The 27723-nt window shown below is 40.0% G+C and overlaps 1 protein-coding gene and 1 long non-coding RNA gene across 3 annotated transcripts in view; one reads left to right on the top strand and one right to left on the bottom strand.

The window, feature by feature from the left end:
- LOC309845820 overlaps window positions 1-17031 on the bottom strand; it is a 220128-nt gene extending 203097 nt beyond the window's left edge. Inside the window, exons 1-2 of the long non-coding RNA XR_014301517.1 lie at window positions 16854-17031; window positions 3759-3834 (exon numbers count right to left, since the gene is read on the bottom strand). This is a non-coding gene — a long non-coding RNA (uncharacterized lncRNA). The remainder of the gene's footprint in view (window positions 1-3758; window positions 3835-16853) is intronic.
- The window catches only part of GRM3 (glutamate metabotropic receptor 3), a 226234-nt gene that overhangs the window by 163826 nt on the left and 34685 nt on the right, over window positions 1-27723 (top strand). The window lies entirely within an intron of this gene.

Below are 27723 nucleotides of genomic sequence, written 5' to 3'. Positions count from 1 at the left end.
GGTCTAGTAGCATAGTACAGACATACAAAGGAGGGGTCAGCAGTGAGCAGGGAGTTAGGAAAGACTTCCTAAAAGATGTAACACTGGGTATGAGTAAGATTTGTCAAGAAGGAGGGAGAGAGAAAAAGATTTTCAAAGTGAAGAGATTATGCCACACAGGCATGTTCATAAATTTTCAAATGTTTTACTTCTGTTTAACCTGTATTAAAGTTCAGAGCTCCTTTGGAAACTAAGATTAAACTGAAACGGTAAAGTATTGATCTGCTTTTTAGATTAAATCTAAAAATGTACATTTCTAGTCCTCTTATATAAAAATGTATAAATTTTTCCAAAATCATACTATTGATGGCCACTAGCCTATCATCTTTACCCTGAACTTTAGCTAAAACCAATGAAGGAAGTTCTAACATGAGGAAGGGGAGAAAAAGAAGTAGCATTTATTGATTACTACAGTCCTAATAATAACCATTTTATATATTTCATTCATTAATTCTTAGAAAAATCCTGTCAGGTAGGCAGATATTATTCCCTCTATTTTATTGATTTGTGGCTCAAAGGAATTTAAGGACTTTCTCAAGTTTGCAAAGCTAAGTAGCTTCCAAAGACAATCCAAAACTCTCTGTTTCTTAATCATGTATTGTTTTCCACTATTGCTTCTTAAGAAGAAAAAATAAGTTTGTAGCTAGAACAAGGATATAGTCCCATTATCATTTGCCTCAACTTACTATGTGCAGTTGCAGCACTAATAAACAATTGCACCAAAATGTTCATTATTCAAAAAGGAAATTGTTAACTCTCATTAACTACCATAATGATATCTTCAACAAAGAATGACTCATAACAAAGACCTCCAATTAATACTTCACTTCTTCCTCAGAGAGCATCAAACTGTAGTAGATCAATATATGCAGTATCATAATGTTATTTCCAAGAACCAAATTGGAAAAAAAAAAAAGAAAGAAAGAAAAATTATCAGCCTACAGGTCACTGTGTCTTAAATGTTAATACTACGTATTTTCCATCATCCCATTCTCTCATTCTAATTATAAGCCTTCTTACTTAATTAAAAGTAAAATAATAAAAGAAAGGGAGAAAAGAGTGGATCTGAAACTCTTCCAGAATTTTGATCTATGACCCTAATAATTTTGTGGGTTTGTCTGGTGTAGTGGTAAGTTTTTCTCATTGTGTTCATGTTGTTGGGTCATGGTGGTAATTTTTTTTATAGTACACATCACAAATCAAGTTTTCTTTGTAAATAAAATTTAAAAAACCATTGATACTTTCATAAATTAGAACTTCTTAAGAATTTTCTACCACAAAGCTTTGTTTGTAGGCTATCCAGTCACCAATAATCACATGGTAGCACTGTACCACTTCTCAGTGTACTTAAAACATTTTCTCTGTCCCTAAAATGTTCCTGGTCTAATAAACCTCTAAACCTTGATTATCTCAATTTTTAAAAAAGTAGAAAACAAAGAAAATTTAACATTTCTTAATAAGCAAAAGCAAGTCTTTGGATACTGTAGTTATTTATATATTCATCAAGAACTTTGTGTCAGCTCCAGAAATATTTTAAACAGAAAAAATATAAATAAAATGTTCGTAAAAGGAAAACCAGAGCACCAATTTCCAGAGATGGGTTCCTTCACTGCTTTTGCCTACCTAAATTCTCCCTATGACTTTACCCTGTGCATGATTCTCACTCAATTCCTCCCTTTTCAGTATGGAAATTTATTAAGCTCTTTTTCTGTATTTTGCCTGGGAAGGGTCTTCTGCTGCTGAATTAATGCATTAGCTAAATAATGCAAAAAAAGGAAAAGGAAGGTATATTTTGTCTTATTTTTCTTCAGAACATTATATCACAGTTTCCTTTAAAATACTGTGGCAGACAAATAAAGAAGTGAAGTAAGATCAATTAATTGACAACAGAAGTAACGAAATAAGAGCTTACCATTCCACTTTGCTGGCATCTATAGTTTAAATTTAGCCATCTAAACTACTAGACCAGGGACTGAATGAACTAATACAATTCCCTGAGTGTGCAGGCTCATCCCTGTTTACCATATCTCAAGCCGCAACGTGGCACGGAGTTTATTTTCCTGTCCCTCAGGTTTGATGGGCCATCGCAAGAACTCACATAGTCAAGAAGCTAAAATGAAGACGCTGCCAAAAAATCAGAATTCTAAAATCTTAATAATAATTATAGATGTAGATCAACGGTCACTTTATCATTTTAAAAACACTTTTAAACTATCACTAGACCCTTGCCACAACCCTCTGTACTCAACTGAGCAGATGTTACTATTATTTTCTTGATGAGAAAATGGACAATGGAACAAGTGGTCACTTGCCCAAGTTCAAAGAAAAAGAACCCCTCCTGGATTGGAATTCATGTCCTTTGATCATTATCCAGTGATATACCCCCTCAACTTCCAGTGTAACAGGCAGGTAATGATACCTGTCTAACAAAGTAGAAAAATGTTACTGAAGGCAAAAACCAGTCTGATTATATTTGTTGTTGGAGCCTTGATAGAATTTATTGACACTAAGCAGAGCAAGAGACACTGAATCCACAAAAATTCATCTTCATTCTAGATTTGCCACTGCATGGTTCTGGGGCTTGGGGCAAATCACATAGACCTTCCAAGACTCATCTGTTAATATTTTAGAAACATGACAGATCTGTTACTTGCCAAATAGAACTAGCAGATAGGGTATTTTTGCCCTTATCTTCCATATGACTAAAGTGTTCTGCTTCTGGGAAGATTAAAATTTCTGGATATAGTTAAAGAGGATGGTAATCCACATTCCACTCACACTAGGAAGACTTCCTGAAAGAAATAGGATTAGAAGTGGACTTTGAATAACCAGGTCAATTTCCTGCAGTCATTCAGTATTTATTGCTGACTTTATATACATCATCCCAGCCCTAGACCCTAGGAATTAAGCAGTGAAACCTAAGAAGGCCCCTCCCCTCGCAGAGCTTCTGTTCCATAAATAAGCACAAATCCATAACATGTCTCATGCCACAGAGAAATACAAAGCAAGGCAAGTAAACCAGAGAGTCCCATGTAAGTGTGTTGAGAAAATGGGGGCAGGTAGGGTGTTACTGTCTTATATAAAGTGGTCAGGGAAAACTGCACTCACAATATGACATATGACCAGAGAACTAAAGGAAGTAAGGGTACAGGCCAAGTGGAAATATTAGAAAGATTAGAAAGAAATATTCCCTTCCCCAGGAAGGGAATAAGGAGACCTGAGTTAGAAGGAGAGCCTACTTGATGTGTTTTAGGGGAACCAAAGAACCAAGGTGGCCGGAGGAACTTTGCATGTATGAGGTAGAGGAAGTTAAGTTTAGGGACATGGTGGGGTCCAGAACTTGGAGGACCTTGTAAGGACTTCAGTTTTTACCCTGAGTTAGGTTAGAAGCCACTGGAAGCTCCACAAGAGAAGTGACAGGAGCAATAGCAAAGATTTAGAATAGGGCACATTTTAAAACTATAGTTACACATTGGAAAAGCTAATAAAGAAAGCCTATCAGCACTGACATCCTAATATATATCTTCTACAAATACTGAGGAATCTGAGACATTTTAATTTCTGAAGAGTAAACTTTTTGTTAAAATTTCCAAGGTACTCAACTAGAATCCCAATCAGTTCTGTCTGTCGTATGCTAGCAGCCAGGCACCAATGAATTTACTTTTCATATTCAGTGGTAATTTTTATATTCCACCTCAAGACTGGACAAAAGAACTTACCAAAATCACTGTGTGATTCTGTAGAAATTTCTACACTCTCCATCCAGGATTCCTACCATACCATTGTTGATCCTACCTACACAAAGAAAAAAAAAAAACCACTTGAGTGATGTTTGCTTAGCTCCAAATATTGGTATAATAGGATATTCTTCTCTGTATACTCCTGTCTTCCCCACAGCACAGAACCCCCAATCTAAGTGGGCAACATCAGGTAATCCACAAGTTGTTTTGGCCTCTTGCACTTCCTGTGCATAGCAATTGATGCAAAGTGGCGTACCTCTATCCCCATAATATTTATTATTAATGATAGGACCATCATGTATGGGCTTCATTGATCAAACTATTAAGTCATTTCTGCAACAATTAATGAAGCATCTTTCTTATGTTAGAGACTAGAGAGAAGACAAAGAAAAAGATATGCTCATTATCCTCACTGCTAATCTTCTGGGAGAGACAAGGATATATCCTGAAACGATTAATGAGACAGGATGCCTAAAGAGCTATAACGAAGTATTAGGGCAATTAAATCACTTGTTTGGTACTTCACATTTAAAAATATACACGTACGTATAGCATTTCATTTGATTTTTATAACAACACAGTTTGCAAACAAACTGTGCTTATTAATCATTGTGGGAAGTAATGCAGTTTCCACCTACAGAGTGAAAGGAGGGAAGGAGTAGTTCAAGAAAGGCCTCTTGAGAGGAACTTAAAAGATAATTCATTTTAAAATCAAGTGAATATTTGTATAAATTAAATATGCAAGGCATGTTAAAGATCCCAAAACTAGAGCCAGTGCCTTCTCAGCCGAGGGTGGGAGCTCCCGTTTTTTGGTTTGTGATGACCTTGGATTTTTCTCTTTTAGGGAATTCTGGCCGGCCTGTAGTGGTTTACTCAGTCTTATCTCTTGTCAAAAGATCAAGAGGCTAGACACTTCTGCTTAACAGTGCTTAAGAAAAAGACATTGAGACCCATTATGTGGTTGTGGTCACTATCTACATTTGATAACCTGGCAAGCACAAATTTTGTTCTCCAGAGTAACATGGGTATAAAGTGAAATGAAAATAAAATGGCATTTTGCTAGAAACTCATGATTACTTACTGCTTTTATTATGAAGAAAAATGATGTTGATGTATTCTTTTTCCTCAGCAGTTTCATATTCTGGTTCTACTTGACCAAAAATGACAAGGTAATCTTACCTGATTCTTCCAAATTGGAAACCACTCACATAATACATTATCTGAAAATATTCCCTCTTTATATTTGGAAATGTCTTTTTTCCTGAGCCAATCTAACTCTAATTGAAGGTAACTTGCATAAAACCAAGTATTGTGGCACTGAACAAAGATTCGAGGAATGTAGGTTCGCCCCAGGTTGTGACATTAACTAGGCCTGAAGCCTTGAGCAAGATACCCAAGCTCTCTGGGCCTCAGTTATATCATAGATCAAAGAATAAACTCTTCTTGAAGGAACCTTCTTTTTTTTTTTTTTTTTAAGAAAAATTTAATTAAAATACTAATTTCTCTCTCACACACACATCCCATACCACATACAAATACACCCACTGGAATAAGTTCCTATCTGGTTTCATAAAATCACCATAGAACAGGTTCGTTTGTTTGTTTGTTTGTTTTTAATTTTTTAGTACCACTAAAACAATGGGTCAATTTTCCCACTTCATCAAAATTTCATGTAGTCAGTTCTGTTTCTTGTCCTGTGGGAGCATCTTTAATCGATACTGGCCAGTATGTCATTGTTCCTGTTTTTTTGGATCTCACAATAAAAAGGCCCAGAACATCTACTTTCGTGTGATTTTCACCATAAGGGGACTATCAGGTAAGAAGCAGGGAAAGGAGGGCAGGAACTGACAGCAACTGATTTCAACCACAAATTTTTGTTTACAGCACATGAGGTGCATTCCAACTGCTTCATAAGCCATCGTTAGAGGAGAAGTTCATGATAAGGGACAACAATAAATTTGCTGAAGGGCCAGGAAAAATCATTTAGCTTTATGTCTTTTCAAATTCTTTTCTCAGATTGCTAATATAAAGAATCAACTTTTTGAACTTTAAGCCACTTTTAGCCTGTTTCTAAAAGAACTAATAAAAAGAATTAAAGTACTCCATGAACTGTTTTGTTTCTCTGTTCTTGGTATTTGATTTTTCTTTCCTGCAGTGTCCCCACTCACCCTCCAGGAAGTATCACATCCAGGGACCAGTGAAGGTAGATGAGTAGAGATTCGGCAATTTGGATGACACTTTTACCAATCTGATGCCTCCGTGGCAAATAGCCTTAAACCTTGAACTATGACCTTGACGCTACCTCACATTCATGTGACCCCATACCTGGAGAGGTTTCCTAAGAGCTCACAAAGTGGATCATTTGGGCAAAAGGGGAAGGAACCTTCAAGATTACTTAACCAAAGGGGCGCCTGGGTGGCTCAGTGGGTTAAGCCGCTGCCTTCGGCTCAGGTCATGATCTCGGGGTCCTGGGATCGAGTCCCATGTTGGGCTCTCTGCTCAGCAGGGAGTCTGCTTCTCTCTCTCTCTCTGCCTGCCTCTCTGTCTACTTGTGATCTCTCTGTCCAATAAATAAATAAATAAATCTTTAAAAAAAAAATCTTAAAAAAAAAAAGATTACTTAACCAAAGTTCTTGAGCTTTTTAAAAAAATTAGCATAATTATTGTTTAAACACTATTAAAAAATATACTTAAAACAGGTAAAATTGGGAGTCATTATGGTTGAACTCAGGAGGTGTTGGGAACCCTGATAGCCATCAGATAGCCTGCTTTCCTTCCCTTCCCCCACTTCCATCCCTTATACTCATTTACTAGAGGAAGAAATCAAAGGCATATTTCTATCTATGTAATAGAAAGTTTACATAATAGGTATATAATTATCTGTTGATATCTCATATATATAAAAAATATTACATAATACAAGCCTCTTTTTTTTTTTTTTACTTTTAAGATTTTATTTATTTATTTGTCAGAGAGAAAGAGAGAGAGAGAGAACAAACAAAGGGAGTGGCAGAAGGAGAGGGAGAAACAGGCTTCCCACTGAGCAGGAGGCCCAATGCGGAACATGATCCCTGGAACCCTGGGATCATGACCTGAGCCAAAGGCAGACGCTTAACCGACTGAGCCACCCAGGCTCTACTTACTGACTTTAAACTTCCTAGTTTTTATTCTGACCAGCAAACTTAGGGTTTTTTAGAAAAAAAAAAAAAAATGTACTCACTCTACCCCAAGCAAATGAGGGTGTGAGCCATCAGCTGTGTCCACAACCAGTGCAGCTTGTTCATTTGAACTGTTTGTATGGAAATTACCCTATTTTGAAAGGTTAAAAGTAGTGAGAATGATTCAAGGTACTGATAAGAAGAAACATATGACTGTAAAAGAAAAGAGGCTGAAATAATTTTTTTCAGTGGAGAAAAGTGACCAATTTTGCAAAGCACATGTGAGGTTAAGCTTGGGAGAGTCCCACGGATTCTCAGTGACAGAGTGTGACTCAAAACTTGGCACAAACTTATGAATTTGTTTTGATACATTTGTACATCAGGAGAGAAAAAAGAAACCGAGAAAAGATGGTCAACTTTGGAGTGGGTGGCTACAGAACCTGTATTTACCTCTGATGCCTGTTCACTTTGTGTTAATTCCAAATTCTGTTAGAATTATAATCAAGAACTTGAAATTGACTCACCTTAAAAGCATTACTGTTGAAACTTTTGTTCCTAGCCACAGGTGACTTGGGGTTTTAAAGCCTGTTTGAATTCTAAACAGAATCAAAGTGGGCATCACATTTGTGATGGGGAATACAGCTACTGAGAAATCCCTCACAGCATCTGCGGGGAACCTCAAGGGCAATAGCCTCCTGGCATATTTTTCAAGTATAAGAATTAATCCATTTAGAAAGAGAATAATATATCTATTATTATAATAATATATCTATTTTACTACTTCATATGTTTAGTGAAAACGATGTGATTGTGTATAAACTTCCCTTGGTCACTTTGGATTTAGGACCAAACGGATTTATGAACACCTTTTTGGAGCCTCGTTCATTCATGTATTGAGAATCAGTTTGCTTTGCATAGTGAACAACTAAAATGAGTAACATCAAAAGCCCCTTATCTTGAATAAATTGGTCTATATAGAGGACATTATACTTAAATTTTTATTTTCCTTGGAGATACAACTTGATTGAGAGAATGAAGCCTAATCATAGTGAGCCTCATTATTATCAGAACTTCTGCGGTTATTTCAGAGTTCCAAGATTATTTTCCTTCCCCCACCCCAATTTAAAAGTACAACATAAAAATAAATTGTATTGTTTCAAGTAATAAAATCTATACTCATCTGCTAAATGTGCAAAACTCTCCCCATAAAACTAATTAACTAGATAAAAGGTCCATATCGGGCTTGAAGCAGTTCCTGTCTCTAAGGGCCTAACTCTGTAATTAATTATGTTTCTGAGAGTCTCTGAACGCTTTTCCAGCTTCATGGGTCCTTAGAAATGAGACATCTTGGGCATCATCCAAAATATCTTAATCTCTCAATCTGCTTAGAGTCAACTCCCTACAAGGAAGCAGAGTTAAATGTCTTTAAAACGAGGCCTATACATCCTCATCATTTAATCAGTTACTTACCTCAGGGTTCAGATAACACTAACTGAATTCTAATCAACCTCATTTTTAAAACATTGTTAACACTGGAGTGACCATTCACTGAGGTCCCTGTAGCCTGTTGGCTTGGGAGAAATCAAAGATATTAACAAAGCATCAGTTTAGCCCTGAAAGTGTATAATGCGACACAGATGTGCTGTTGGTGAACAGGACACACCTTGGTCCCTCCCTGTTAGAGCTTCAGACATTAGGTGGGATGTATGCAGACACATCCCAGCGGCCAGTCATCTCTTGTGTTAACCTCACCCCCCTAGGGAGGAAAATACCTTGCCAATTCACAACCTCCCAAGAGACATGACATTTTCTCAGCTAGAACCCTGGTTGAGCACACGTGCTGCTAAGGGCAAGATCCTAAAGAAATGCACTTAGAGATGGGGTCTCCAGGAACAGGCACCAGGGAGGGAGGAGAAAGTCTAAGATCATCTTCCGCACCACATCCTTTTGCCTAGCCCTCCACCTTGGGCTTCCCCACACAGCCAGACCAGATGGCTTTTTAAAGCTCCTCAGGGGAAAATAGACTATAAATCATATAAGCATAATCAAAAGGCATTCACAGATGACACCATTTCTTTATAAAGCCCATGACATGGAGTCAGTACCTCAAATTATATGACTGTGTCACTGCTTGCCATCTGAATGTACTCACCCCCCTACAGTCGTCTCTAGATTTGAAAAACTTTCAAGTTATTCTTTTTTTATTTTTTAAATTAGGAAGAAGGGGATTTTTTTTTAAGATTTTATTTATTTATTTGACAGACAGAGATCACAAGTAGGCAGAGAGGCAGGCAGAGAGAGAGGAGGAAGCAGACTCCCCGCTGAGCAGAGAGCCTGATGTGGGGCTCTATCCCAGGACCCTGGATCATGACCTGAGCTGAAGGCAGAGGCTTTAACCCACTGAGCCACCCAGGTGCCCCTCAAGTTATTCTTAAAAAACAAAGGTAACATCAACTTCAAAAGCAACTAGTAACGGATGGGATAGACAATACCAGAAGAAATGCACCATCTTGAAGATGTAAGCCACCCTTCCAAGATTGCTTAAAATGAAACTTGCATTTCTCCCCTTTCCCTTCAGATTTCATAGTGGCACCCTAAAGAAAGCTTGAAGAGGATCGGAATTTTTAATTACAGGCTCCCTTGCAGTGTTTACCAAACAGCTACTAGCCCTGAGTGTGGAGTTAGACTGTTCAAAGTCACATTTTAATCTCCTTGGTAATTGCAATTTGATTGCTGGTGTAAATTACCTAGTAGGCTTGCCACCTTCAGCGCCAGCCATTTCCCAGAGTGCATAATTTTGAATTAAAAGGCTGATATCCATCCAGAAGTTTCCCAGAATGTTTCATGGGCTCAGTGAATTATGCATTAAACAGAATTCTTTAAAAAGAAGGCAAGAGGTTCCTTTGATGTCAGCTGGGATTTTTCATCATATTATGGACTATTAATTTCTAGGCTCTTTTAGAGGTGCTTTTTTGAAATCTATGTTCAATTTAGGACTTCTACTGATCTTTCTCTAACCTTTATATTTTATTTTAACAGCATCTTATGTCACCCTGAATACAGCAGGTTCTGGCAGAAACCTAGTGGTTAAGTTCTTAGGGGTAGGGGCGGGGGAGGATGGAGAAAAGAGCAATTTGCTGCAAACACACCATCTGCTGGACAGAGCATGAATATACTTTAGGAGCTGGCCCTGGTATGAAAATGCTTTAGCAATTTCATGAGGATAAAACCAATTAGGGAGCTGAGATGGATATGGGAACTCTGCTGTGTGACATCTCTAAGCTGTATCCAAATGCCAATGGTCTCCTGTGACAACTTTTTTTAACACCCCATAGAGATAACCTTTGGTTGTTATGTTTGATTTTGAGCTGTGTTCCCCATCCAAATGTAAGATTACAGTTTATAGTAAGCAAAATTGATCCCAAGAAAATAAATAGCCCCGCCTTATGTAAAAGGAAATAAAGACAAACAAGTTTTCATCATCATAAGAAAATGCAGATTCAGGGGAAATTATTACACAATTCCATATTACTATTCTCTCTCTCTCTCTCTCTCTCTCTCTCTCTCTCCTTTCCTAAACACAGAGTACTTTGAAATTTGTCAAGGGCTGTGCTTTCCTATACCCTTTTAAGTTGAGTGAACATCGACTTATCATTTACCACAGGCGCTGCTCAGAGTAAAAGCGAGCACTAAAAATAATTACATCAGAACAACAGGCACAGACCAGGAACTGTCCTGGGCGAATCAGGATAAAATGCTTCTCTTCTCACAGGTAGTCAAATCTCCTCACAAATAGAAACCTTCCCTTTCAGTCTGTACCACCTGCCAACTCATGTTAGAGAAGAACAAAATAAAAGGTTGAAATGATCCAGTATGGTGTAAAAATCCCCGACGGGGGCAGGGAGGAGGAAGACTTAGGTTTTTGTCACAAATATGTTCTGCATTGACATGATTCCATTTTATTATTCATGCATTAATACATCTATGGCTAAGTACCAGAAGAAAGGTCAGATACGGGTGCTAACTGGATTTACTGTGGTGATCATGGTGCCATACATACAAATATGGAATCAGGACATTATACACCTGAAACTAATATAATGCTATGTCAGTTAGACTCACCCTAAAAATAAAAGGGAAGGTAAAGTTTTAGGAGTATCTAGAAGTGAGCTAAGTCAGGTCTAGCTGACTGATTCGTACAGAAGGCAGCATTTAAATTGAGCATTGAATGAGAAGCAGGATTTGGCAGATGGGCACTCTAGCAAAGGCAGAAGCTGTCAGCAATTAACTGGGCAAACCAAGAACAGTATGCTGCCGTATCACATCCTTACTATGGCTTTTCGACAAACGTTTCTTAAAGCTTACCAAGTGTCAAGTGCTTTTTGACATGCTGATGCATAAAACAGACAGCTATTCCTACTTTCAAGAAAATACAGCCTGGGAAGCAGTAGGTTTTGATGATCTGTTTTTCAGAGCCCTTTTCCTAATTAGAGATAAATTTGGGAATTGTTGGCATATTTAAACTGACAGGAAATAGGTAAAAATCACTTAGGGAAAAGATATAGAGAGAAAGTTAAAAAGACACAGAAGAGAATTCTGAATTATTCCAATATTTAGAAATAGGATGAAGTTCTCAGAGGGAAAAACAGGTGTTCTGAGAATAGTAAATTAGAAAGAAAAAAATCTTTTCTCCAATTTAAGAATATAGGTAGAGCTCAGAGGAAATGAAGCTCGTCAAGATGTAGATCAGATAGGGCTTTAAGCTCCCTCATTATCCAACAATTATCACAGTAATTTCAAAATTATGAATAGCTTTCTCCAAGGAACCCTAAATGCTTTATGTGTCCCTTCTAATGTATCTCCTTAGGACTGTTATTAAATTATAAAACGATATATTATTGAAAGTGAAGCAATAAGGCCATTACCATCTATGCTATATTCAGTTTTAGATTTCCTGTGGGGAAATACTCCATTCTCCCCTTTCACTTTCAATGAGGTGAATCAAAGCAGAGCTACGATTCCAATCTTATTTATGAATATAAAATTAACTCAAAATACAGCTCATTCTTCTCAACTCCCTCCTGGATAGTGTACTCTGTCATGCTGTCCATCATTTTTTAATGAATATTATTCAATACACTGTTTGGGTCCTGTTTCTGATCGCTTTTTATGTTAACTATTACAGAAAATTAAAATATGACTCAGGCTGGAGGTTAGTGCAAGGAGCAGCAGATATTTCCCGGAATTGCTAAGCCTCATCAGAGTTCAGCTATCATCCTGTTAGGCTTTGGTATTCATTTATCCATTCAGATCATACTTATGAATCACCTACTGTGTGTCAGGTCCTGGACTTATGAGCCAGGCAGGAAAGGTGTCCGTGTCTACCTTTAGGAACTCAGAATCTCTTGAAAAATACATGGGAATAAAGAGGAGATTATAATGCAATGTGACAAAGCAAATCCACTCTGGACACAATGAACCATTCACCACATTATCTATTCCTCTTTAGGCTTCTGTGGCTTCCATTCCCGTTCACAACGCTATTCTATGACTTCCATGATCCCATGCCCTCTTTCTCCTTGTTCACTGGCCTTCCTCTCTCAATCTCCTTGACATGCTTTCTTCTCCTCTGCCTGTGTCCAAACTCTAAATGCTGGACTGCCCCAGGGCCCCCATCCTACCAATCCTCTTTGTACTTATCTGATCAAGTCCCTATTACGGAGCATCAACCATGTAATGGTGATTCACAAATGTCTTTTCTCCATTCCTAATCTTTCTGCTGGTATCTAGATTTATGTATTTAATGACTTCACTGACATCTCATCTTGGATATCTAAAATAATCTCAAGTTTTACCTATCCATTTCAGAGCTATTTTCATTTCTCCTCTCACTCCCCATCCCCAGAAAAAGCACGCCTGCTCCTCTACCTATTGTTCTCAGTTAATAGTACCATTATCTATCCATTAAATAAAAATCTAGAGTCGATCAAAGATGGGCTTCCTCATGCCTAATGTTCAGTGCATGAGCACCACTTCAAAAGATATATCCTAACTCTGACCACTTCTTACTATCTGTACTCCTCTTTCAAGCCATTCATCTTCTCTTACGTCTTTCTTTATTGGTTTTCCTTGTCTTCATTCTTAGGTTCTTGGAGTTCCTTTTCCACATAGTAAGCTGTTAAAAGTGTAAATCTAGCGGTGCCTGAGTGGCTCAGCGGGTTAAGCCTCCACCTTCAGCTCAGGTAATGGTCTCAGGGTCCTGGGATCAAGCCCCACATCGGCTCTCTGCTCAGCAGGGAATCTGCTTCCCTTCCTCTCTCTCTCTCTCTCTCTCTCTGCCTGCCTCTCTCCTTACTTGTGATGTCTGTTGTCAAATAAATAAATCTTAAAAAAAAAAAAAGTGTAAATCTAATCATAGTATTCTCCGAACACTTTTTATTGATGACAGAATAAAATCTAAACACATTACCACAGTCCCTGTGACCCTCCTAGGATCCAGTACCCTATTAGCCCTCTTCAACTTTCTATCTTACACCACTTTTCCCTTATCTTCTACGCATGAATGACATGCCATCAATTACTCCCAAGAACATCCCAACCTTAGATACTCTCTTTTCTGCTCCTTCAGGGTAGAATATTCTTCCTCTAGAGCCTCAGATGCTTATCTTAAAGCTCCGCTGAAATAGTGCTTCCTTAAAGAAGCCTGCCTCAATCACCCTATCTGAAGAATCCTCCCAACCGCCATGATTCATTGTTCTCCATACCATTACCTTCTCTTAGTTTTTGTCATGGCACTTAGCACTATTTGAAGTTACTTTGTTTGTTTGTAGCTCACTAGAACAGCCTCCATGGAGGCAAGGATCATGGGTATGTTTTTGATGCTTTTAGCCTAGGTGCTAGATAAATGAATGAGTTGAGGTTCGAATCATATACTAAACGGATGTAAAAGAGCGTCATTTATTCTAATTTTAGGAGGTTAGCAAAAAATTATACATATCTTGAGCCATAAATAAGAATTAGTAAAGATGGACCCAGGCAAAGTGTATGAAAGATGCAAAGGAACATAGGTAAATAACATGGATTTTTCAGCAAATAGAAAACTGTTTGGTTCCCATGAAGCATAGAGCTTGAGAGGATGGTCTGGGGAGAGGAGTGGAGGGACAAGTGTTGGGGAGATGGAAGGGGTATAAGAGAGTAGTAGTTAAGCACTTGTTAGGGAGGTAAAAGAATCACACTGTCAAAAGCATCAGTTCTCCAGCTAAAGAGTTTGAACTATTAAGGTTTAGACCTAGCAAATGTGATTTTAGGAAGATTTTTCCTGCTGCAGTGTACAGAAGGAATTGTGAGGCAAAGGATATTTCTCAGATAAGGTCTGGGAAATCATTTCCCAGGCTGAAAAATCTCTGGAAGTACAACATAGTCTTTTCTGAGCTGCTTTAGAAAATGGAATAGTAAGGGAACTCACCTCATGGAGTTGTTATTGAACCTAAGAGAATTCCTATGTGGTGAATCTGGAAAGATGAAGAGAATCTGAGGCCTTCTAAAATTTCTTAACCTCTTCCTTCACCCTAATTGAAAAGACGTCAATTTTTAAATTATTCATAATCAGAACTCACAAACATGGTTTCAAAAGTTATCAATAATGAGATGATCACAGCAATAATGCTAAATTTATCCAAGACATTGATACCACAAAAGGAACTATCTGGTAAGCAGCCTAGAGCCAGAAAGGGAGTTTGGAACTGCTGAAGTCGACATGCAAGTCATTCCCATACATGTCCCCCAGGCATGTCTCCTTGGGCCGTATTGCCGACCAGGGCATTCTTTCCAGTCTGGATCACTGCTTTCTATAGGGACAGCAAAAAAATGAATTCTTCCTCAAATGACCCATTTATAGAAATCCTCAAATCATACTGTGAGCATGCTCATTTATTTAGCCTCATCATTCATTATCATTCCTCATCATTCATTTAGTGAACAATCCCTGAAATGCTTACTGTGTGCTTCCTACTGTGCTAAACATTGAGAACGAATAAGACATGGTTTCTGCCTTCAAGACAACCAAAGCAGTGTGTGAAAATGACTATGACGGATACACTCAGTGCTTATGGAAGTACTATGAACAAATATGTAAATCAGACTGGGGGGATCCAGGACTCAGAGTAGAATAGGACTGGCCATAGTTAGAAACCAAGCACTGGATTCATGCACTCTGGCTTTGCTTCTGAGACTTTCACTTAGTAGTCCCGTGACACAACCCCTTTCATGCTCAGTCCCCACATCTGTCAAACATCACTTAGGACCTACTTTGTCAGGTTAAATTAAATGAGGTGATGTACGTAAAACACAAATCTGGATACAAAGCATTACTCAGATACTCAAATACTCAATAGTGTAAGATTCCTTTCTTGTATGATTATAAGGAAGTGTCAAGAAGGTATCCAGTGGAGTATTTATTATTCAGCAAAAGATGCATGCACGCCAAATGGCTCAATACCCAGCAGATGCCAGCAGCTGTAGTCACTTCCCAGCAGCACCTGAAAGTCCAAAAACTAATTACTACGACCAGCAATAAAAGAGGAATTTCTGATCCAGCAGTGCTGTATAATGTGGGTCAACTTCCTAGGCAGGCAGATGTACACTGTGAACCAAAAGCTTCTCTTCCAGCCACCGAATCCCTATCTCATTGATCAGACCTCTGAAGGGCACTGGGCAAAGAAGGCTGAGGCTGCTCCCCCGCCATCACAAGGTGACCCGAAGCACCCGACCCGGACCTCCTCGCTGTAAGACCTGTCCACTCGTGAAATGGATGCCTGCGGAGCCCGCTCCCACAGCTCCCAACTCCTCTGCTAGAAAGAACACTTCACTTTACATGGCAATTATCACAGCCAGAGATGCCTGTGCCATTTCCTGAATTCATAGGATGAAAATGAAAAAGAAAGTAATAGCCCTCATTGTTTGTATGTCTTTATGCATGTGTGGGAAGCAGCAACTTTAAGGGAGGGGAGATCAGTTTTTCACCTTTCCCCTCTATTCTTGCAACAAAGTTTTTGCAAATTTCTTCCTTCTCTAATCATACATTATCAAGAGAAGCTTTGAAAAGAGGGCTTTATATTCATTCCAATTGCTACCTTCAAAATGTTATGGCTTGTGTTTCGAATGAGTTACCACATCGCGCATTCAAAGGAGGACAATCGCACACCCGAAAGCCAACAAAAGAAATGCTCCAGGGACAATTTTGAAACAGTCTGAAGAAAAGTATGAACCCTGACCATTGTGGCGGCAACAATCAGGGCTGGAGAGGCTGAGTGGTAACTAACGCCACGCTGCCCAGCAGGCCCAGGGGCGCGGCCGCACGGCAAGGCTATGATCAGCGAGCGAAGAATGGACTGGCCTCAAAGTGCGGTTTCGGCGGTGCAGTTCCTCAGACGCCTTTGATCCAAGATGTATAATGTTCTAACCCGTGAATGCCTGAATCACACTCTGCCTCCGCCTCCTTCCAGAGTCCTCTGTCATTAGCTGTGAAATAGAAAGCCCTCGCTACCACGAAAATAGTAAAAACCGAAACAAAGGCAAAAAAAAAAAAAAAAAGGAAAGAAGAAAAATCCTGCCCATTCCACACTCCACAGAATGTACCCTGAAATCCACATGAAATCGAACTAGGAGGAGGAGATGTGAGGATGACCTCCGCCCGGTTCCAGGTGACCCTGGAGATGACAAAGATTCCACACTGCCGTTGAATGCATTCTTCCCTCCCTTCCAACAATTACCTGGTCCCAGAGGGCCGTATTCAATTCCATTAACTAGAACAAAGCTCTCGTTTTCCACAATACTGCAGAGTTTTACCAAATAAACCTGCGAGCAGGTTCTCACAGTGACTTAAATTTATACCCCGGTCTCCAGACCCGATACTCACACTTCTTTCTGTGGGGTAAGTTTTGATGCAGAGAAGGTGTCTGGCCCACAACATAGGGAAAGGGTGTGAATCTTGTGGGTAAGAAGACTGGGAGGTCAAAACTCGAGCGTGTGGCGATTTTTCTGAGAGAGCAGTGAGCGCGGCCTGTCATGGCCGCCACGAAACGAGCTGCGCGCGCAGCAGGGCGGGGCCGCACTGACTTCCGGCAGGATCCCCGCCTCGGGGCTCGACAGAAGACAAGCAAGAAGGTATGGCCTTGTTTCAAAGTCATTGTTTTAAAATAAATAACAGGAAAGAATACCTGAAATAGGCTTTTCCAAATAAATTCAGCAAGTAGTATGCGTTGAGTACTTTTCACAAGCAGATAGTCAATTTTCAGTTTTCATGCAAAAGCCTTCAAGGACGAGCCCCAAATATACCAGGGCCGCTCAGAATGGCAAGACCATACTCACTGCGCCGTGCAGTAATATACTGTTACCTTACGTGGTTGTACACGAATGTCATCAACGTATCAGCAGATGTTTGGGGAGGTTCCTTGCTTTCTGCCTTATATTGTTCATTCTTTTTCTGATTCCTTTTTCCATTGCCCCAGCACACATTTGTTAAGCGCTAGGTCCTAAGGTGATCACAATTAGTAAGACAAAATCCCGGTCATCAAAATTGTATAGGTTCTCGGAGAGAAAAAAAACAGGGTAGGAAAGCAGGCACGTCTACAGACCAAAACAGACTCCCCAAAGCAAACGCTTCTGGCCTTCCAGTACCTTGCCCTCTCAACACCCTGCAGTGGCCTCCCTCCAGCAAAAATGTCCCTAAATATGCAGAGGGACAAAGTCCGGGGTTCTTTCTTCTTCACTTCCATAGCCAACGTTAGGTCCTACAGACAAAGTCCGACATTTCTTCACTACCTCTTGTTTTCTACATGGGTATATGTACTGAGGTTCCTGTGATGATGGTTTGAACAGACCTAAACCATTTAACTGAGGCTAAAAGCCAGCTGGCTGACCACACAGTGGCTTCACAACGGCGCACAGTGGTGCACTTGCTTATGTATTCATTCAACAAACATTTATCAACCGCCTACCAGAGGGTGCTCTCTTAATTAAGCCAGGAGTCATGGGACATTCTCTGTGTGCTGGACACTGGACTAAACACACCCCAGCGACGTGACCAGTAAGTGATGAGACAGATTCCAATGCAAGCAGTCGATTAGACTGCAGGAAAAGTAATGCGTGCCACAACTCAGCCCAGAGCATGCTCTCTGTAAGCAAGGAAACAACTTAGTGAGGGTGAAGCATACTCTGCTGGAGGTGAATACATGGGCTCTGAGACCCCAGAAAGCACGTTCATTGATGGCCAAGCATCTCTGGTGTATTTACATTTTCCACCAGCAGCCTCCTTAATTCATTCTCCCTCTGCTCATTTCAAAAAGAAAATCAAATTTAAAAATCTGTAATTTTCTTTCTAACTAGTGGGATTTTTTTCCCCTGTGCCTTGAAATTTAGTGAGGTAATTACACGTGGCTTAAAACACCTGTTTTCTCAAGAACCTATTCTGTATTAGACACAATCGCTGGGGTTTGGAAAGACAAGTACATCATCAGCTGGCTGGTCAGCACCGGGAGGAAGCAGGCAGCCTGGAATTCCTGCCAACAGCCTCTCTTGCTCCACAAAGGCCCAGGGTCACCACATCTTCCTGTGTTTCAAAAAATAAATCTACACTTTTTATCTCAATGTTTTAATAAAAGACACTACTTCAGATATTTTGAAAATACAACAGAGGTATTCAATACAATAAGACATATTCTTCAGGCTGGACTTAGCCTATAGGTACAAGGTTATAATTCCTGTGTGAAAGATGGTAATGTTTGGCTTCTGCCTTCGAGGGGCTCATGACTTAGTGATAATAAAATAGAAAAGTAGAAGAGAGATACAGAAAAAAAAATTATAATATGAGAGACAGGTGGTGAGCACCAAGGAAAAAGAATGTGATACACACGGATGACAAAGAGGAATGATGCTTTCAGCCTGGAGGCAGCAAAGGGCAGGAGATGCAGTATCTGTGCTGGCCTTCAGGAGCGTGGACAACTTGGCAGGCATTCCGGGGAAGAAAGGGCATAGGAAGCACGGGGAATGATTTGAGTGAACCTCTACAGGTGGAAAAGTACAGCGTACACATGGGCGAAGAGGAAGCGGGCAGTGAGGTTTCCTTGTGGATTCTGAAGGGACAGGGCAAGAAGGATGCGGTGGCGGAGGGTGGGGGCGATGGTGCAGGACCCAGGAATTCACAGCCATGCTTGATTTTGTGAGGTATGGTTCCAAGATACACTGTACATAAGATGGTAGGCTCCTTTAGTAAAGTGAACACATTAAAATAAAATTGGGCAGTCGGAAACTTTGGGAAAGGCTACACATCCTATCAATTTCTGGATGACTTTCCAAGCAGACTGATTCACAAATTAGATGCTCGAAGGGCTAAATGCTACCTTCAGAAATGAAACTCATTTAGCTGTGTTAATCCAGTTCATTTAATCGCAGAACTTTTTTTTCCTTTGGACATTTATATTTACCCTAAAAAGAACAAACAAAAAAAATTCAGTCAATAATCCAGTTCATTTAATCGCAGAACTTTTTTTTCCTTTGGACATTTATATTTACCCTAAAAAGAACAAACAAAAAAAATTCAGTCAATTTTGCTAGATGCAGCAGGAAAGCAATTTAACCCTTCATGCAGTGGCGTGCTAAGATATTGGTGGTTGTGGTGCTTTAAAGACATTTTAAGAGGAACCAGAAAGACAAAGGCAAGAGACCGGATACAGAAAATCAGCTAGGAGCCTAGGACAACAGTCCACAGGAATATTAATGGCCTCCTCAGATACAGCTCTCTGTATACAGCAGACATCACTGGAGGTGCTATTCATATTCTGCATATGGTCATGAGAACCAGAACTGGGATGAAAACAAGATCAATATCCAATTTCAGGGTAAAGATGGATCAGCCAGAACTCACCATCACATCACCCTCCCCATCCTCCTCTCAGTTTCTTCTTTTTCTCTCTCTCTTTTTTTCTGCTCTCTTCCTGCCTTTTCTTGCCCAGCTCTGTACACCTGCCTGGTAACTCCAATTTGAAAGAAAATAAACATTTGATATTCAAATGCTGCTGTTAGATTCTTTTTTTTTAAGTATTTATTTATTTATTTGACAGAGAACACAAGCAGGGGGAGTCGGAAGGGAGAAGCAGTCTCCCCACTGAGCAGGGAGCCTGAAGCAGGACTTGATCCCAGGACACTGGGATTATGACCTGAGTTGAAGGCAGATGCTTAACCCACAGAGCCACCCAATTGCCCTAGATTTTTTTTTTTTTTGACTGAGATTCATTTCCCTCTCTTTCCTGCTTTCTGCCCTTTTCTTTAAGACTTATAGGTTAGAACTACCATGGAAAACAGATGGTTAGCTCTGTGACAGGGCCAGTGGAGGGGGGCAGAGTTCAGAGCATTAGGATGGGATTTTTTGCCAAATCCTCTTTCTCCTTTTCTTCTCCTGGGTTCTAAACACATAATGATGGACCACCAAGAGGAAATTAATTTCAGTTTTTGTTAATAACTAAGCCAATACCCAATCTTCTCTCCCTACATCCTCCTTCATAGAAGACTTTTCTGATATTATGGCTAGAATACTGGGCAAAAGCCAGAGAGAAAAAGGCTCTGGTTTCCCCCAAGCCCTTTCGAAGGGGCTGGATCATTAGAGCAGATTCCAAGCTTACTAACCCAAATATCCATTTGTATGAGTAGCAAATGGCAAGTCTTTCTCCCCGCCTGTCCTGTCACAGGTGGCACAGAGAGCTGGGGGAAGGTCAGCACCACCAGGCAAGTGCCACCCCATCTGTGCACCCTGGAAACCGGCCATGTGCGGTGGACATGAACACGGAGGTGAGGTTGGCCCCTCCATCAGTAGGTTATTGGAGATAGAAGACCATCTGCCTGTCTCTTTCAGTTATGGTGATACTGTCATTGTTCTCCATGGAGGAGGAAAATATTATGGGAAAGGATGGAAATTAAGGAGGAGAAATTCCCTTTTCTTAAGGCTGGTGCTAAAAGATGAGCCAAGAACAAACGTGTTCCCCTTTCCCCAAATGGTATTATTCTAGGAGAGTTGAACAAACCTTCTGGCCAAACCTCCTTCTGGCCAAACATCTTTCTCCCCTGAGAGAGCAGATTCCACTGTCCGTGAACACTGTCCTTTGACAATCTCTTTCAATACGAATATCCCTGAAAGGCTTAACATCAAAAGAATTTAGAACTTCAATGGGAATTGGTTTTGCTTAGGTCTACATGGGAAACTTGGGTATTGGGAACAAGAAGGAATGCTGGAAAAAAAAGAGGAAGAGAAAAAAGCAATAGAAGATCCCCAAGGTTCTTTTGTCTACTTCATGTGGTACACCTGCTTGGACACTGATATAAAAATACCCTCATCATCTCCAGTGATTTCAAGGATGACTTTAAATAAAGTCCTGGGTGTGAATAGTGCCCTATCCCCTGGCTTTTCAATAAAAACACTGTATGGGAAACATGGGAACATAAGCAAGAAAAAGATATGTATATGACTTTGTAATAAATTAATTTGGTGATAGAATAATAATATATCCCTTGAGCATAACAATTATATAGTATATATAATATAGAATTAATATATTAATATATATTATAAGTATATATGTCAAACAATATATGAATATATATTATATACTAGTATATAATAATTTTATCTGATATATGTAATTGTTATGTTTAAAGGAATGTGTTTATCTACCTCCCAGTTTTTTCTACCTTATGAATAACTGGAGGAATGGCAATGAGATTTGTATGAGCTAATATTATTTCTAAGGTTGGTTGCTTTCTAGAAGTATTTTCTATGAAGGAACAAAATAGCCATATTTATGATACCCTTATCATCCTTATTTTTATGATAATTCAAAATAGAAATTATGGCACAAAGTGAAGAGAAGTTACTATTTTCAGATTTGGCACCTTAATTATTTCCAGTGGAATGGAAACCCTTTCAGGAAGATGTGAGTTTGGAATTTTTTGTGGCAATATAGGGATGTGCTTGATGACCTGACAAGGTCACTTGAAATCTTGTAGTTCAAAAATGCAGCCCCTCTCTGTGCGGACAGAAGACAGGCTATGTATGCTAAAGCGGCTTGGGAAAAACATGACAGGCCAACAACAAACTTGCATGCTGGGAGAAGTCATTTATTTTCCCTTGTAGTATCTTCACATGATACCACACAGAGAGTCACATGCATGTCCATGCATGCATAAGACAGGAGAAGAGAAATTCATTTGCTTCCCCCATAGAAAATTTCAGTTACCTCGTGCTAAGCTGCTGAGCTTATCTTTGGAAAGTTCACCCTTGAAGAATATAATTTCTGCTTTTCATAGAAAGTAGTATGTTGTTTGCTTAAAAATGGAAAGTTGGATTTATTGAGCATGCTTACTGTGACTATGTTCTTCAGTATATTAGCTCTGCTCCCATTTTTCAAGTTGGCTTTTTTTTTTTTTAGTTGGCACTACTGAAATCCTCGAACTCCTCTGAATGAGATTTTCTCAGCCATTTTCACCTTCTGTCTCTATCACACTGCACTGAATTCTGCCACATCCAAATCTGTGGCATTGCAGGGGAGGAGTGATGCAGGGCAAACCAACAGAGAACACAAGCCTTCTCTTCGTAAAGCCATGGATGGATATGTACTTCCATATGCTTTAGAGGAAAGCCTTTTTCCTCCCTGTTTTCTTCTTCTTTTTTTTAAATCTATGCTCTACTACTTGATGTAGTCACGTAGTTAAAAAACATGAGGACAGATTAAATTTGTCATCAGAATTCACAATGTCTTTCCCCCAAATTGAAAACCTTTGGTGAGGGTTGCAAATCACCAGTGTTCTTGGGTGCTTTGGTTTGTGCAAGGGACATCCCATTAAATCGGAGAGAAGTCCCATCTTAGTTCTCCCCACTAACATCTATTCTATATGCTGTGAGTCGGCTCCAAAGAGTGTGGGCCACCTACCCCAGCTACGTGCAAGAGCTGCCATCTCTCCTAGGACAGGATTGATGGCCAGGACACATCCAGCTGAGGTGACTAGTTGTTCAAAAGGGGAGGAAAGGAAAACCAAGGAGATCCCTGTGAAATGGGGTCTCTGGAAGAGGTGGGGAGAACGCTCAGCACAGCTCTCATTGTGTGTGAAAAGGAGAGGACTTTGAAGGAGAATTGAAGGGAGCGTGTAAGCTGGAACTGTCTGCAGGGAGAAAAAAAACCCCAGGTAATAGGAAACTCCATATAACACCATAAAGAATCAATCTGGGGGTTTTCAGTCCATAAAGAAGTGAGCCATTATCAGATAATCTCTAGAAATCCCAACATGTATTACCCTTGATGAGTATTTCTCTTTCTTGGTAGTGGTGACATTAATGGCTGGATAACATTGGCCATGCCAGTGTGTTCTGTGCACCATAGACTAGGTAACCCTACACTTACCCCCAAGGAGGTCTCTACCCCCTCTGGGACCAGCAGCACCACCAGCCCTGAGACCTCAACCAAAAATCTCTTCAGATGTTGTCAAATATTTTCTGGGGGCAAAATCACCCCTGACTGGGAAACTACAACCTAGACCCATGGTTTTTAACCAAGGTGGCAAAGTGATAGAGTAAATCATCAAAACAAAGGGGCAAAGGCCCATTTCCCTAAGATTAGTATTTCATTCAGAGATCGAAGTGTCTTTATGTTCCTAAGATGATGCTCTTTGGTCTAATAAATGTATTCATCAGTTTTGGAAACAATTAGTAAAGACCTACTATGTGCCCAGCATTGTCTCAGGTGACCAGGGAACAGAGACGAACAACACATTGTCAAGGGGCTTAGGATTGAGGAAAGAAATGGACATGAAACAGCTACTCCTCTAATTTGTTATACTCAATTCTCTTAAAGCTAAACACACTGTGTCAGCACAGCAGGAGATCCTGATGACATGATGTCCAAGACGTCACTACACTTCCACCTGCACGGCTCAAAGTCAGTGATATCAGGGAAGTGAAGCCACCGGAGCTCAAATACGTAGCTCTTTCAGGACTTTATGCTTATTCATACATTTACACACTTTTACACACACGCACTTCACTGCTATGTACATACCCATACAGATAAGCCCTGCACACACACACTTTGCTATCATATGCATACCCATTCATATAGGCACGTGTATACCATTTGTCACCACTGTATACACACACACATATGCACTTCATACCTCTCCCACATTCACTTCTGTGTACATGTACATACCTATATACACATGTATACACACCCATCACTACTGAGTACATATAGACACACTTGTACACATACATACACTTTAGTACTATTTTATATATTCATGCATATATGTACTCGTACACACACATTCACTACTGTGCACATATATATACATAATACACTTATGCCCCCCACATGCACACTTTACAGCTGTGTACATATCCATACATATATGCCCTTGTACACACACTTCATCACCATATACATAAACATGTATATACACTTGTACCCTCACACACACACTTTATTACTGTGTACATATATACATACACTGTCCTACTACATATGTATATATACTTAAATGGGCTTATATGCATATACTTCACCCCTGTATACATACACATATGTGTATACACTTGTGCCCACACACACACCCCACCACTCTGTTCATGTATGTACATACACATACTTGTTCCCACACATATATGACAAATGCCATGTGTATAGAACTAGTCATAGCAGCACATGGGAGATGCTCTCAGTGACTTGCCCACATCACCTTCACACTCTCTAACCTCATCTAAGACAATGGCTCCTATATAGAAGCATCTGCAATGCTGCCAGGAGCTTTCCTGGTCACAGGTCACCTGTAGCTAGAGCAGGTTGAAAGTGCCATGAAGCCACCATCCCTGAAAAAGCTATCACCAATGACAAACAAGAGTTGTGCTCCCCAAGCTGGTGGGTAAGCTGGGGTACTGGGTCTCTACTCCCAATTGATGCAGTTTCCCACATCAGTGAGAACTAAGGTGACTAGTTGTTCACCTAGTTGTTCACTAGGACCCCAGAGAGAACGAGACCCACCGGCACTCAGCGAAGCACTCTGTGAGATATTTTTTTCCTGTCTACACCTTACTTTTCTTTTTCTTTTTTTTTTTAATATCTTATTTATTTATTTGACAGACAGAGATCACAGAGAGAGAGAGAGAGAGAGGAGGAAGCAGGCTCTCCGCGGAGCAGACAGCCCAATGTGGGGCTCGATCCCAGGACACTGGGACCATGACCTGAGCCGAAGGCAGAGGCTTTATCCCACTGAGCCACCCAGGCGCCCCTACACCTTACTTTTCTACTCCCCTGCAAGCTCCCACATCAAATTTGTACTCAAATCTAGTCTTGGGATTTGCTTCTGGGACAACCCAGTCAAAGATACATCATTATTTATATAAGCTCAAGATGTCATGAAAAGGGGGGGGAAAAAAGGAATGCCCCTCCACAGAAGCATAGATAAAGAAATGCATATAACAAAATACTATAGCTTTTGACCACTACTTGAATGAATTTCACCAAACTTAATTTTGAGCAAAAAATGTTACAAAACAATATATACTTTATGATGACATTGGTATGAAGTTTAACATCAGGCAAAACTAGTTCCTTGTACTAAAACATATGATGGTGGCGCCCTTTGGGGAGAAGGAACAGGAACGAGGGGATGGGTGGTAATGCTCTATTTCTTAACAGCCGTCATAATACAGGCATATGTTCACATTGTAATAATTCACTTATTTTTGTAATTTTTCTATATATACAGTCTGTTTAAAAGTTTTAGAAAGTCTAAATATTCATCACAGAGTCTGTGGGAAAAGCAGTACATTATGTAACAGGGGCCGTGGGAGTGGGAACGGGTAGAAAACAATAGGATAACAGCACTATCCCTAACCAAAGATTCAGCGGCCACCCTGAGACTTCCAGCTGAAGTAAACCAAGTAAGCAAAGGCTGACCCTGAGCCTGACCTCCGCACTGGGAGAGAAAGGGACTGGCATCTCACTAAGTTTGACTCATTGTGCCTTTCCTCCCCACTCTCCACTCCTATCTAAGAGCACATTGGTCATTCCTGAGCTGTTTTGAGGGCTGAAAAATTCAGCAATAATATGTGGAATAGATATAGGACAACCAGGATAATATGTAATAAAGCATTAGAAGCATAAGCTATACTAACTTTTCAGGACAACTTAAGAGAGTCCTTTTCCAAAGTTATTAATACCCACCTCGCAAGAAAACCTGATGTTCTTTCAATAGCTTCTCTCGAACACTCCCTTTCACTATGGACTATAGGTACTTACTAAGCATTTTTCCTATGTGAGACTGACCACCTTAGACATCTAGATGGTGCTTTGCCCCAGCAGCTAGGTTCTGTTGATAAATAACCATGAGAAATGCAACCACAATTTTCTTCCTAATCGGTAGGGAAATTAATTACTGATACCAAAGATTCTTTCTTAGTATTTCCTATTTCCTATCTCTCTGCTGCATGATGTTTGTAAATGATTGTTTGCTCTAAACAAAGGATTTTGGTTGCTTTACCTCTTGACCTCCAATAAGGTCTTTCAAGGGAGATGCCATTTTCTGTCCTTTCATTTATGTCTTTATTCCAATTCATCAGATTAGTCCACTGAAACTTCAGTGATTGCCTGGCTGGCAAATGTTGTAACTTGGAGCCATGTAGCCGTTAGTAGCTTTTGCAATCTTCATTAGTATTTATGAATGTGAACTGAGGCCGTGGCAGTAATATTCCCATTACTGAAAGCCTGTTAAGAGCCACATTATTGTCTTACCTTAATTGGACTTCTGTCTGAGAGGCAAAAATAAAGAACTGATATAATTGTCTCCTGCCATTGACCTACGATATTTTTAAGGCACGGGCTCTCCTCATCTCTACCAAATGGGCCTTAGGAGAGCTGGTCACGTTGGCACTAAACTTCTCAAATAAATCCATTAAAAACTGAGGTCAAAACTAATTGGATAATGAGCTGAACTGAGAAGTCATTCTCCTGACTTCGGGCCACATCAGCCTTCTTCTGAAAAGTTGGGACCTGATTTTGAGGAGGCAGACAGTGAAAGGACTTGAAATTGGGTTTTGGAGGTTACAGATCTTTCCACAAAAGAATTCTGCCATCCTTCCAGTTCCTTTTCCCTCCTCTCATTTGGGTTCTTTCACACTATTGCAACAACAAATGGATTTCTAATGATGTTTGCTCCCTTGGTGAAATTCAACTTTAGAAACAGGCAACTCCCCAGAGTCTCCTCACTCCAAAGACCCGTACAACTGATTTCCACGATTCTGGCTCACTGGACTTTATTTCCCAGGTGAGCCATTTGACTCAGAGGCAACTCTAAATGCGTCAAGAAGGCAATGAGATCAATACCCTAGAGCTTCCAGGCTCTCTGTCATTGGAGTGACTCCAACAGCACTTGAGAAAGAGCCTGGTTTTCCTCCCTGCCCCCGCACTCCCCAGACTGGGCATGTTTGGAATAACCTCAGAAACGGGATTATTCTCTATTGTGGAATATTTGACAGACACGGCTCATCTTTTTCTTCTAGGTTCTCCTTTCAGGCTTTGTCGCTGGAGTATAGCCACTGCAACCTTTCGTTCCAAGCTAACGCTTCCGCTGAGGGTTCAGAATTCGTGATGCATTTATGTGAAGTGTTTGCATGAATTTTCTGCATTCAAATGATTTAGACATTAGACCATACCTTGTGGTATATTGGACAAACTTAGTACCAGGTA

Source organism: Mustela nivalis, assembly GCF_964662115.1.
Source record: "Mustela nivalis genome assembly, chromosome: 12".
Taxonomy (NCBI): Eukaryota; Metazoa; Chordata; class Mammalia; order Carnivora; family Mustelidae; genus Mustela; species Mustela nivalis.
The sequence above is the reverse complement of the archived record's forward strand: the minus strand, read 5'-3'. Positions and strand labels throughout refer to the sequence as shown.